This window comes from Podarcis erhardii (genome assembly GCF_964252035.2).
Source record: "Podarcis erhardii genome assembly, chromosome: 17".
Lineage (NCBI taxonomy): Eukaryota > Metazoa > Chordata > Lepidosauria > Squamata > Lacertidae > Podarcis > Podarcis erhardii.
Window position 1 is genome coordinate 24378893 of NC_138515.1, and position 13471 is coordinate 24392363.

Genomic DNA, 13471 nt, shown 5'->3' on the forward strand with positions numbered 1-13471 from the left:
TCTGTTTGACTAACAACGGCAACTGTCAGATTTGCTATGTGAACGTCAACAACAATAGTTACATACTGTGTTAAAGAACGCAATCTGTTCCGAGCAACTTATTACTGTAAAAAGAAAAAAAGAAAGGAGCCGGCTAATATTCTTGGCAATTTGCCAGACATCAAGTACAAAGTATGAGACAATGCTAGCCAAATGCACATGGCAGAATATGTGCAGCCCCCATTGCCCATTGGGAAAGTCTAGCTTGCTGAATCGAGCAGGAAGTAGCATGGGATGTGAGAGAAAGACGGGGTTTCAGGCCGAGTTCTATGGCTTAACCAAGCCTGTGGGTCCTCAACTCAGGAATGCCATCAAATCTCACTCCTGTTTGCCATTTGTGGAACCCTTGCTGCAAGCTAGATGTGCAAGCTCTCAACCTCATCTATTTACACAGCTGTTTATGGCAATTCTTTTGTATTAATGCCAAGCGAACAGGTGGAAACCATGCTTTATTGTAAGCCGTATCCTATGAAGTTATGGCTGGGGCAAACATTTCCTTTATCACTTTTACATCTAGGCAGTATGATGGTCAACTGCACTTTTAAACGCATTCTTCCACGAGAACTGCACATTCTAAACATTCATGTTCTGAAAACCATTTATCATCTAATTTATTCTGATTACTATTCCAAATTATATTTGCTATATCTCTATCTCTATACACACATACACACACACACACACACACACACACACACACACACACAGCCCCCTCTGGCCTATACGACAAGCAAGTGTTGTATTTTCTACTCAGATTTTCTCTTGGAAAAAAGCATTATTTGGGCAAATACAGTGGTACCTCAGGTTAAGTATTTAATTCATTCCGGAGGTCCGTACTTAACCTGAAACTGTTCTTAACCTGAAGCACCACTTTAGCTAATGGGGCCTCCCACTGCTGCCACGCCGCCAGAGCACAATTTCTGTTCTCATCTTGAAGCAAAGTTCTTAACCCGAGAGTTCTGGGTTAGCGGAGTCTGTAACCTGAAGCATATGTAACCCGAGGTACCACTGTAAGTAGAAAGGCTGCCCCGTCTCTGAAGTCAATTGAAACAAACCAGCAAGCCAGCATCAGAAAATTCAAACCCCAAAAGAAAACCCCCATGTATATACAGTGAGGTTCTCTATTCTGCATGTCTGATTGACAGGGAATGAATAGGAAACATGGAAAGCTGAAAGTCAGACCACTCTAACACTGACTTTGGCTCTCTCCCAGCCCTTACTTGGAGTTGCCAAGAACTGAACTTGTGGCCTTTGGCATCCAAACATGATGCTCTATCACTGAGCTACGGCCCTTCCTCCATAATTCAAAGTACTTGTCCAACTGTCTGCCCAAAATGACATTTAGGGAGGATGGAAGGTGGGATACTGCTTCCTCTCTGCTGTTTTTCGGACCACTACTTTTTACGGGTCAGCAGCACCAATATGTGCTGCTCCCACTTGGTGTCCTCCTAGTGGTGCAGCAATAAAACTGCTAGCACATTTGCAAAGATAAGCAGGGTTTGGTATGGTTTCAAATTGGATGGGGGAACCGCATATTGAGATGGAGGGCTGGACTAGACTACCCTCGGGGCATCTTCCAATTCTTCAATTCTGTGATTCTATGAAACATGTTGACTGACTTGCATCATTCATGCGAATGGCATTTTACCAATGAGCTATCAAGAAAGTAGGTCCCTGCCCCAAGCCAATCGAGATCTGCATTGCTACATGGTCTACAAAGGATGGGGAAGGTGACAAGGAGACCAAGTGAGGTCTCTTTCAGTTGCACACGCTTAGCCTAGATCTGGGGTCAGCAACCTTTTTCGGACAGTGGGCCAGTCCACCACCCCTCAGACCATGTGGTGGGCCGAACTATATTTTTTGTTTGGGGGGGCGGGAAATGAATGGATTCCTATGCCCCACAAATAACCCAGAGATGCATTTTAAATAAAAGGACACATTCTACTCATGTAAAAACACCAGGCAGGCCCCACAAATAACCCAGAGATGCATTTTAAATACAGTGGTACCTCGGGTTACAGATGGTTCAGGTTACAGACGCTTCAGGTTACAAACTCCGCTAACCCAGAAATAGTACCTCGGGTTAAGAATTTTGCTTCAGGATGAGAACAGAAATTGCATGGCGGCAGTGGGAGGCCCCATTAGCTAAAGTGGTACCTCAGGTTAAGAACAGTTTCAGGTTAAGAACGGACCTCCAGAATGAATTAAGTTCTTAACCCAAGGTACCACTGTAAAAGGACACATTCTACTCATGTAAAAGCATGCTAATTCCCAGACCATCCGCAGGCCGGACTGAGAAGGCGATTGGGCCGCATCTGGCCCACGGGTCTTAGGTTGCCTACCCCTGGCCTAGATCAGCGAGAGAGAACCATTTTCAAAGAAAACTCTGTGTGGTGCATGTGTTTAAAGATAGTTACACTTCTTGCGGTTCGGTGTTGGTGAGAAACACAATGCTGTACAATGACTAAAACTGCCTGCTACGGTTCTTCGCATCACTCCTTTGAAATAGTCATTAAGAAACTTAGCTGTGAACAGGAAATCCAGAGATCAAAGCCCAGTAGACGGACACAGATAAGCCACTCTCTCAGGCCTCAGTGCCCTGGTCCCACCCAGCAGGTTTAATATATCTCAATATGAATTACTAAAATTTGAATTGTTTTAGACACACGCTTATTTGCTCCTGCACCCAGCTTTGTCAGATGAGGGTCAAGTAGTCTCAGTAGCTGGAAGTTCCTATGGTTCATCAGCTATGGCCATTCCTGCATCACGATGGCCTTTCTATACTTAGTCTGCTACCCTCCCTTTTCAGTAACTGTAATGCACTCTACAAACCTAGACAGCATCTTAAAATGCAGAGACATCACCTTGCCAACAAAGGTCCGTATAGTTAAAGCTATGGTTTTCCCAGTAGTGATGTATGGAAGCGAGAGCTGGACCATAAAAAAGGCTGATAGCCAAAGGATTGATGCTTCTGAATTATGGTGCTGGAGGAGACTCTTGAGAGTCCCATGGACTGCAAGAAGATCAAACCTATCCATTCTGAAGGAAATCAGCCCTGAGTGCTCACTGGAAGGACAGATCCTGAAGCTGAGGCTCCAATACTTTGGCCACCTCATGAGAAGAGAAGACTCCCTGGAAAAGACCCTGATGTTGGGAAAGATGGAGGGCACAAGGAGAAGGAGACGACAGGACGAGATGGTGGGACAGTGTTCTCGAACCTACCAGCATGAGTTTGACCTAACTGCGGGAGGCAGTCGAAGACAGGAGTGCCTGGCGTGCTCTGGTCCAGGGGGTCACGAAGAGTCGGACACGACTAAACAACTAAACAACAAACAATGTACTCTACACTGGGATGCCCTTGACAGTCTAGAAACTGCAGCTAGTGCAGAAGGCCACTTCAGTGTGTGGTCATATAACCTGTAGCAGCAAGTTTGGTGGGGCAGAGCTACCTTCCCAACACCAGCATTGCAGCTACTTACTTGGATCAATATGGGGTTGGAAGGTGGGTGGCTGTTCTGGTAAAAAGCAGCAGGGCCAGTGTGGTGGTACTGGCTTTGCCCCCATCCCATACACTAGTAAAGGTAAAGAGACCCCTGACCATTAGGTCCAATCATGACTGACTCTGGGGTTGTGGCGCTCATCTCACTTTATTGGCCGAGGGAGCCGGCATACAGCTTCCAGGTCATGTGGCCAGCATGACTAAGCCGCTTCTGGCGAACCAGAGCAGCGCACGGAAATGCCGTTTACCTTCCCACCGGAGCGGTACCTATTTATCTACTTGCACTTTGATGTGCTTTCAAACTGCTAGGTTGGCAGGAGCAGGGACCGAGCAATGGGAGCTCACCCCGTCGTGGGGATTCGAACCGCCGACCTTCTGATCGGCAAGTCCTAAGCTCTGTGGTTTAACCCACAGCGCCACACTACTGCTGCATAAAACAGCTACCTTGCAGAATCTGCACTGGCTGCTTATATGGGGCCAGTTTGAGGTGCTAACTTTAAAATATAAAGCCCTTAATGATTTGGGACCTAGGTATCTCGTAAGAGCACCCCTCCCCATATCAACAACCAGGGCCTTGAGATTTGGGGAAGAAGTGGGGAAGGCTGTTTGTGATTCTGCTGATGGGTATAGCTCATCACATGGGGAGGCAAAGCAGGGCCTTCTCTGTAGTGGTACCTCACCTGTGGAACTCTGTGCCCTTAAAGGTGTGGATGGATTCAACAGTTTTGGGGGGGGCATGTTTAGATTATTTTCTGCCTTAGTCGCTTTCTGCATTGGTTTCATTGCTGTCTGACTGTGTTCTATTCATTTTACTGACATTGTCTTGCTTCTTATATGTGCACTACTCTGGAATAACTTGTAACAGAAAGTGGTGTGCAGAAGTCTTATATAAATAAACCTCTATATAAATAGACCTCTACAATGCTGCATATTGTATTCCGTGTCCCCAGTCAAGGCCAGTGCCAGGGGGACAGGAAATCCCTCCCATCCCCCAGAATTACTTCCTCTCTGTTTTCATAGCTAAGTTTCTTCACAGCAAAACTACTGTAAGCTTCTACAGAGAAGTATATTTGTTCAATGGTGGGAAATCATCTCTTTGAATACATATCCTTAAAAATAATGCAGGCAATGAAAAGTTAAGCCCTGGAGGGTAGGGACCCAACATAATTGATTTTTAAGATGTTACTTTATTGAGGACAAGTAAAAAGTATAAAAGACACACCAAGCTCACTTGTCCATCACATCAGTGAATCGCCATCACCAAGATAGGAGATACACACAAAAAAGTCCCTTTGACCATAACCTGATAACCTTATGTTGGTGACATTATTATAATTGTTATGAAACATAAAAATGAGAAAAGAATTAAATGAAACCACTCTTAGTGCATGCTGCTTTCCATAAACGAAGCTGCAATAAATTATATGTGCTTAGCTAAGAGTAAGTACTATCAAACTCAATGGAACCTACTTCTGAGTAGGTATACATAGGATTGCACATTTTAAATATATCCAAAGAGCTGACCTAACTATATATTGGCATCTCTTTCCCAAATCAGAAATGGCATCCCTGCAGTCTATCATAGACCCCAGTGGACGACCAGGATACTCTCAGTCGAAGACCATCATATCCATAATGTACATATTGTAATACAAACTTTAAAGGGGAGAGTTTGTTTCCATTTGACAGAAGGTGGGTAGAGGGATAAATATCATCTGGGAAGTTAAGTACCCCAGCCCAGTACTTAAAACTGCAGTCCTATGCACACATACCTGATAACAAACCCTGTTAAACATAGTAGAATTTGCTTCTGGGAATTTAAAAACTCATATGCTGCATGTGTGCAATCCAACTCATGCTCAACTGAGAGTAAGATGCACTGAAGGCTTATTTCTGATTAAGTGTCCTTAGGACTGACCCAAAACGAAGGTACTATAAGAGGTAGAAATCATTAGGCAAATGAAGTCTGCGGAAACCACTATGTCAGCAGTTTCTAACTGTTCTGAACCAAGTTTCCCATTGGCCACATCCAATGCAGAATAGATGTCATCTAGATTTAGACAACTTCTATTTTTAAAACATTGATAAAACTGGTTGGCAGCAGTGGCTGAAATACCCCGAAAAACACTCCTCAATCTGTTCTTTAAAGCCAGGCTTTAAAATACGTTGATTATTTTGGGAATGGTCCCTAGTTCAGATGTATTTTTGGTCTGGCAACTTAAGATGTTTTATTCCTTCCTTTCCCTCCAGCCTTTGGTACTATCTTTAAAACACTCTTGAACAAACATGATCGGATCCTGTATACAGAAAGAATATGCAGCCAGGGGGAGGACAAAGGAAGGCCTAAAGGAGTGTGCTTGCATTCTGCAATGTGGGAAACCCAGTCACGGGCAGGAGAAATGCTTCTCAAATCAAATTACTCTGCTCTCTCTTCATATATAGACTTGCAAACAACTGCTTGCCTGTGCGGAGTTTCCAGGCAGAGTGCTTGTCGTTTGTCAAATAGTTTGGAATTCGCTTGTTTTTTGAAACAAACGCTTGGGCCTGAGATTCTAGAGTTGTAATGTTTGTCACAGACACTTCATGACGCCATATGAGAAAGGACTGGGACTACCTGCCTCTACAGGTAACCTTATGGCTGCAAGAGTAACCAGGAAGTTGAGGTTGAATAACAATAATAGATCTATTGGGAGCTGGATTCCATGCCCAAAAAGGTAGATTGAAATCGGCTGCACTGGAAGGAATACAGACTTTTATCTGATTGAGCTGTATGACTTAATTAGATTTCTTTTCAACTCAATACAACCATCCTAGACTTCTACGCTCAGCAGTAATTAGGAACCGGTTTTTGCATTAAAGGCTCGTGGAAGTACCACGTCGCTTGGACGAGAAAGAGGAGTCTAGCCCAGCTAATATTTCTTTAAATATAGCTATGGTTATACTTACAAGCCCATTTATGATGCACAATTGTGACATGCAATACATGCAACCCAGGCTTCTAAAGAGTATTGTGCTTGCAGAGTACAGTAATATATTCAAATATCACAATCAGGTATGGCTTTCTCCCCTAAAGTTTTGGCGAAGGGCAGAAGCAGTCTAAATATATCCAACTTAAGGATCTGCCAGCAACATCTACTTTCATACAATTTCTTGTTGAAGATAACCATTTGCCTTTAGGCAGTGGCATTATACTCATATTCCCAGAATTTAGTTCAAGGTGGCCTTTGAGTGTTGTTCCCACGTGAACATTCACCACTGTATAAAGGTAAAGGGACCCCTGACCATTAGGTCCAGTCGTGGCCGACTCTGGGGTTGCGGCGCTCATCTCGCTTTATTGGCCGAGGGAGCCGGTGTACAGCTTCAGGGTCATGTGGCCAGCATGACTAAGCCGCTTCTGGCAAACCAGAGCAGCGCACGGAAACACCGTTTACCTTCCCTCTGGAGCGATACCTATTTATCTACTTGCACTCTGACGTGCTTTCGAACTGCTAGGTTGGCAGGAGCAGGGACCGAGCAATGGGAGCTCACCCCGTCGCGGGGAATCGAACTGCCAACCTTCTGATTGGCAAGTCCTAGGCTCTGTGGTTTAAGCCACAGCACCACCCGCGTCCCCTCACTACCGTATAATGGCACATAAATAACTTTTGTGTCTGAATGAGCCGTTGTAGCTATAGAGTCCCACTTGGTGTGCTCTGAAACATATACATAAAGGTTGAGGTCATTGGGTGATCTGGGCTGGGATGAGATCAGTTGCACAACAGCTTCCATGGATGCCAATTTGTTTCTGGTGCCGGGTTTCACTGCCACCTATATGGATTGGGCCCAATAACTTATCTCTTCCTCTGATATCCTTCTCTCTATTCTCCCATGATATGCAATACAGAGCCCTTTTGGTTGTGTTGCCCAGAATGTAGAAAACAAAACCCCCTCCCTAGCCTGGTATTACCTACGTTTAAGTGAGCTTTGAAAACTCTTTAAGTGGGGTATTTTTAAAGTTGGGATTTGCTGCAAAACATAGCAAATAAAAATACTTATGAAACTTAAAAGTGCACGTTTAGACTTTGGGTAACTCTACAATGGAAAACATTCTGTCTGTCACCATGAAGGCTAGAACATATTTCCCCCCAAATGACTAAAATAATAAAAATCTGAGAAGTAGCAACAGGATGTACAAAAATACCTTGAGACCTATATGTGGTTTATCATATGCCAAATGTTGCTCAATACTTAAGCAGGGAGGGAATGTCTAGATGGTGACATGTTGTCCCTGTCGCTGAACACTTCCAGTTTCTTCCCCCACTCCCAGTTAGTAATAAGCTCAGCCACACTGAGATAACATCAAGCAATCGAAGTAGCTATATCCTCAATTATCCAGTCATCCTTCTGCGGTTTATTATCCTAAAGGAAAATTCTGTGTCAACAACCAAGCCAGGACAAAACTGGAAAAGCATCTCCAATAGTTTCAGCAGTTGCCATCAGTGCCAACTTTTAAATACCTGCTGAAAACTTTTTCTCTGCCAGGCCTATACAGGCCATTAGGTATACAACAGATAGTTGATCTCTGATTTTTTAAATAAATAAATGGCTTTCCATTGTATGGCTTTATTTATGACTGTTGTAAACGGCTCTGACATTTTTAATGGAAACCTGTATGCAAATACTGTTATTAATAAATCAGTAAATGGTGCATAAACCCTAGAGGTCTACATTTCACACTTCCCCCGTCAATAGCCTGTTACCCCAAAATCTGATCTACACTGCAGGGTAATGATTATTTAGACCAGGCACATCCAACTTCCAAGAGCCAAAATTGTTGAGCTTTTTTGGGGGGAGAGAGCCAGTATTGACGAGGATCAATCAAGGACACCCCAAGATCAACCAGTAGATTGCAGGTGGCGCTGTGCGTTAAACCACAGAGCCTAGGACTTGCCGATCAGAAGGTTGGCGGTTCCAATCCCTGCAATGGGGTGAGCTCCATTGCTCAGTCCCTGCTCCTGCCAACCTAGCAGTTTGGATTGCCGAAAATCGCTCACCCACCTGACCTACACTGCCACTCAAATGCACGTCCCAAAAATCAGACTTGCGCCTGCCCCCTCGCTGGCAGAAGCCGCCAATAACCCACCAAATTGCCGCAGCAACAGCAAATCAACACCAGCTCTTGCCACAGCCACCAATAGCACGCCCAATAGCCACTGACAAGCTCCAGGTCGCGGCAACAACCAATCAATCCCACGTCCCCCCAATGTTACTATCCATGTATAAGACGACCCCCCCCCCTTTTGACATAATTTTCAAAGAAAAAAGCCTCATCTTATACACCGTAAAGTACGGTATATTTGCAACAGGAGCAGGAAACCTGATTTTTAAAAAAGAAATGGTACTAAATTAAGTAATTTGGTATAATTTGTAAAAAAATTGGACAACTAATAGAAATAATTTGAAAAATAGCTTAAAGCTTTGACCAAAATGGCATCACGTAGAGGGCGGGGGGAAAGAACTGTCATATTCTCCACCTGGTAGGCTGAGACCCTACCAGCCCGCGGATTGTCTCGCCAGAGTGGTGCATGCTCTAGTTATCTCCTGCTTGGACTACTGCAATGCACTCTATGTGGGGCTACCTTTGAAGGTTACTCGGAAACTACAACTAATCCAGAATGCGGCAGCTAGACTGGTGACTGGGGGCGGCTGCCGAGACCACATAACACTGAAAGACCTACATTGGCTCCCAGTACATTTCCGAGCAAATTCAAAGTGCTGGTGTTGACCTTTAAAGCCCTAAACGGCCTCGGCCCACCACCATTGTTCTGCCCAGACGTGAGGGTCCAGCACCGAGGGCCTTCTGGCGGTTCCCTCATTGCGAGAAGCAAAGCTACAGGGAACCAGGCAGAGGGCCTTCTCGGTAGTGGCGCCCAACCTGTGGAACGCCCTCCCATCAGATGTCAAAGCGATAAACAACTACCTGACATTCAGAAGACATCTTAAGGCAGCCCTGTTCAGGGAAGTTTTTAATGTGTGATATTTTAGTGTATTTTTGGTTTCTATGCAAGCCGCCCAGAGTGGCTGAGGAAACCCAGCCAGATGGGCAGGGTATAAATAATAAATTGTTGTTGTTGTTGTTGTTGTTGTTGTTGTTGCTGCGGGGTATAAATAATAAATTGTTGTTGTTGTTGTTGTTGTTGTTGTTGTCATCATCATCATCATATTCTGGCTTCATTTTTAAGATCCTAGCTGTTGTTGTTGTTGTTGTTGATATTGTTTACAACGGTGCACAACTTCTCTCTGGCACGCATGAGAATAAGAATAAGCTCACTTTCGCCTGATCTATTTGGAATGTGGAATGCTACAGCAGGCAGCCTTGGCTAATTACAGTCCGTGTTAAATAGTTAAGATACCGTATTTTACTTTTTTCCTCCTAAAAAGTAAGGGGAAATGTCTGTGCGTGTTATGGAGGGAATGCCTACGGGTGGCATGCCTACGGATTTTCCTCCTATAAAAAACTATGTGCGTGTTATGGTCTGGTGCGTGTTATAGAGCGAAAAATACGGTAAGTGCAATTCTAAAATGGTAATCCTATGCACACTTTCGTCTGAAGCGGGTCCCTGAGAACTCAGTGGCAGTATAATCGTACACAGAATCAGGCTTCAAACGAGTCTAGGTCTAAAGTGTAAAAAAGGGATGTGCTTGTTTGAGCCGTTTGATGTAATTAGGTTTTTTTATCATTTAAAGTCGTACTGCGCTATGTATTTTTCATAGCCCGTCAACTGCTCAGTAATAAGGGTAGTATACAAATAAACACAATATTCCCTAATAATAATGTTTGTTGCCTTCATGTATTAAACCCAAACCTGCTGGAGAGCACAATTACTTTATTAGAACCGAAACTGAAGCCTTTAGCAAAGGGGTGGGGGGAAGTAAATATGCAGTTGGATACCTTGTGCTTGAAAATTTCCAATCCACAGCTGTGCTTAATAGCAAATTAGAATAGCAGATGCTAATAAATTTCCAAACAGCTCATTAATTATTGTAGCCACCTTGGGCCATCACCAGATCCACAATTTGGCCATATGTTTTGCAGGGGGTGCGGGCTTTACACAGCGCAAACAGAAGAAGAAATCAAAGGAAAGGAAATCTAAGAGAATATGGTCTTTTCAGCGCGCCGCGTGGATGATAATATAACAGCATGGAGGTTGGGATGAACTGCTTGTGTATATAAACTGGTGGGAGATGGAAAGACACTTGCGAATGAGCAAGTCAGCTGAGGAACACAGTTTTCCGTTTTCCTTTTGAAATAAGGAATGCACACAGGGATGATTCTAGAATGTATTTTTGGAATGTTTATACACATATATACAACACACACAGGCACATAACGTTTCGCCATCAGTTACCCTGAGAGAGGGAAATGTCAGAAGAAACCATCTGAAGACCAAATACAGAAAGAGAATGCGTATGATAAATTGCATTAATCAGTCGCTTCAAGCAGCCCAGGAAGAAAAAGTGGTGCTACAAGAAAAACACAAACGAAAACCATTCAAAGAGTTGCTTTTATGGAACAGACACGCCTGACCGTTAAAAAGTCAACTGCTGGGACAATACTTTTTGCTCAATGAAAAGCTGCTTCCTGCGCTTCTTGGAACTGTTTGGCTTCCACTGAACACATGGGGTATCTTGTTTTCCCTTACAATGACCTTGTGAAGTGGGTTAGACTGGGGTCTTCAACTGGTGGGTCATGGTGCGATCAGGTGGATCGCACCAGAAGCAAAACCACCACTCACATATATGTTAAAAGGTTAAGAAATGGGTCCCCAAATGCATGCTGGGGTTAAAAGTGGGTCGTGGGTCTGAAAAGGTCGAATATACTTGGGTTAGACATTGATAGCAATTGCTCAGTAGAGCTGGGTGATATCTGGTTTTCAACATCGTGATATATCACCAGTTAAACATAACGATATACTGATATATCACAGTGTCTGAAATAAGGATGGAGCCATGTAGAGGCATTGGCCCGGCTTCACGGTTTTCCCCGCATCATGATTTTTGCCAGCGTCTGCTCTTGTGATTCGCTGCTCCCTGCGGGAGACAGCTGAGCTGACAGAGTTAACAGAGGTGGCAGAAATCGAGAGAAGCATTGGATGGCTTCACAGTTTTCCCCAATTGTGATTTTTGCATAGTACGCATGCATGAAGACACATCATGATTCGCACTATACTACCAGGTCAAAAATTATGAAACCGATGTCACAATATGGACTTCAGACCACTTTTGGACGATACAACAATATATTGCCCAGCCCTGTTTCACAGTGAGCTTCCAGACAAAGAGACAAGCCTGAATACTGGCTTGCTTCTACAGCAGCGGGACTTGTGGTTGTGTGTGCAGCTCTCTCTTGCATTTACAAGCTATAGTGTTTCCTGAACAATAATCATTAAGGGGGGGGGTGTGAAGATGACTGTGACCAAGGCATAGTAAGCCAATTGGCAAGGTTCTGGGAATACCTTGGTGAAAAGAGATAGGAATGCGTGTGTCAGAAGGCTATCTTCTGTCCACACCTGTCAAATCTGAGGTTTGGCAATGGCAAAGAGCAGCAGGTTATTCCATCATCAACAATGGAAATCTGGTCAGTTATATGATGTTGGTTGTCTTCATTTTCATATGGCTGGGGTGGGAGGAAAACTGCAATTGCCATAACTGTGGCTGATGAAACTTCCTTAAGGGATGAAGGATCTCAGCTGTCAAAATCATTACTTACCTACTTTGTCCAGCCATAACCAAGATATAATTCTCTTCTCGCTGTGCCTATGTTAACACCCATGTGTTGCCAGTGGGAAAGTCAGTATCCCTTTTTCGCATAATCACTTTCTTCCCCCCCTCCATATTCTGCCTCCCCCCAAACTTGGTGGAGAATGCTGTCTCACATACACACAAATTGTGTTCAAAGATTAATTCACTCTGACGTTCCTCTTGCCAACATATTTTTCATTTGTAGTTGCATCTCCTACACTTTAGACTCTGAGTGCTTGGGGGGACGGGGATTCACCTCGTCTATGCGTATAATTGCTACAACCCATTCTGACACCTCCTGGGATAATGCAGAGCATCAATTAAAACTACTTATATCTCCGAAGCTTCATCCTGTTGAAGGCATTTGTTCCTTTGAGATGTTTCCACACTGAGATTTTTGCTGATGGCAGGAAATCAGTCAGAAGCCCATCTCTGGTGAGTCGGATTATACTGAACCTGGAAGCAAACTTTGCACGAGACCCTACAGCAGCCTTCGTCAACCTGGTGCCCTCCAGATGTTTTGAGCTACAACTCCCACCAGTCACAGCCAGCAAACATCTGGAGGGCTGGTGAAGGCTGCCCTAGAGAACTTTCTTCAGCCAGTCAGCAAAACCCATGGCTGATGCAAGCTGGAGTCCAGAAACATCTAGAATGGATCATTAATCAGAGTTTATAGCAAGCCAGATTCTGACAACCCAAGGTTGTGTGTTCTCTATACTATAATTAAAGTTCTGTGGCCAGGTATTCCAAAAGAAGATGTTGTTTCGGCATGCCGTACACATTAAGCAAATGAAGCAGATTTACATAATTGTCTTATTTTTGCCAATTTTTACTATTTGGGGTAATTAATTGGGGAGGGGCAAAAAGGAACCGGAGCCCCACTCTCAGCACCTAGAAATCTGCAACCTCTTTTGCTTCAGCGATTCCAGCAGGCATCGCACACAATGTTTTCAAGCATATCTTTGCAGTAATTAAAAACTTGCTGGGGAAAAATATGAAACCTGAGATTCTCAGGGATCTGGATGCATCTGAACCATTGCAGATGCACTGCTCTGCTTGTATCACTCCTTTTCTATAAATATGTGGTTGCTTCTTTGAAAGAGGATATTGACTAAGGACTCAAATCTGGTCACAAGCTGGCTTCCTTATCTT

At 44.0% G+C, this 13471-nt stretch overlaps 1 protein-coding gene and 1 long non-coding RNA gene across 6 annotated transcripts in view; one reads left to right on the top strand and one right to left on the bottom strand.

Moving 5' to 3' along the window:
• LOC309332611 overlaps positions 1-13471 on the top strand; it is a 311558-nt gene that overhangs the window by 112813 nt on the left and 185274 nt on the right. The window contains exon 2 of the long non-coding RNA XR_014152240.1: positions 2917-3376. This is a non-coding gene — a long non-coding RNA (uncharacterized lncRNA). The remainder of the gene's footprint in view (positions 1-2916; positions 3377-13471) is intronic.
• The window catches only part of ZNF462 (zinc finger protein 462), a 141877-nt gene that overhangs the window by 85705 nt on the left and 42701 nt on the right, over positions 1-13471 (bottom strand). The window lies entirely within an intron of this gene.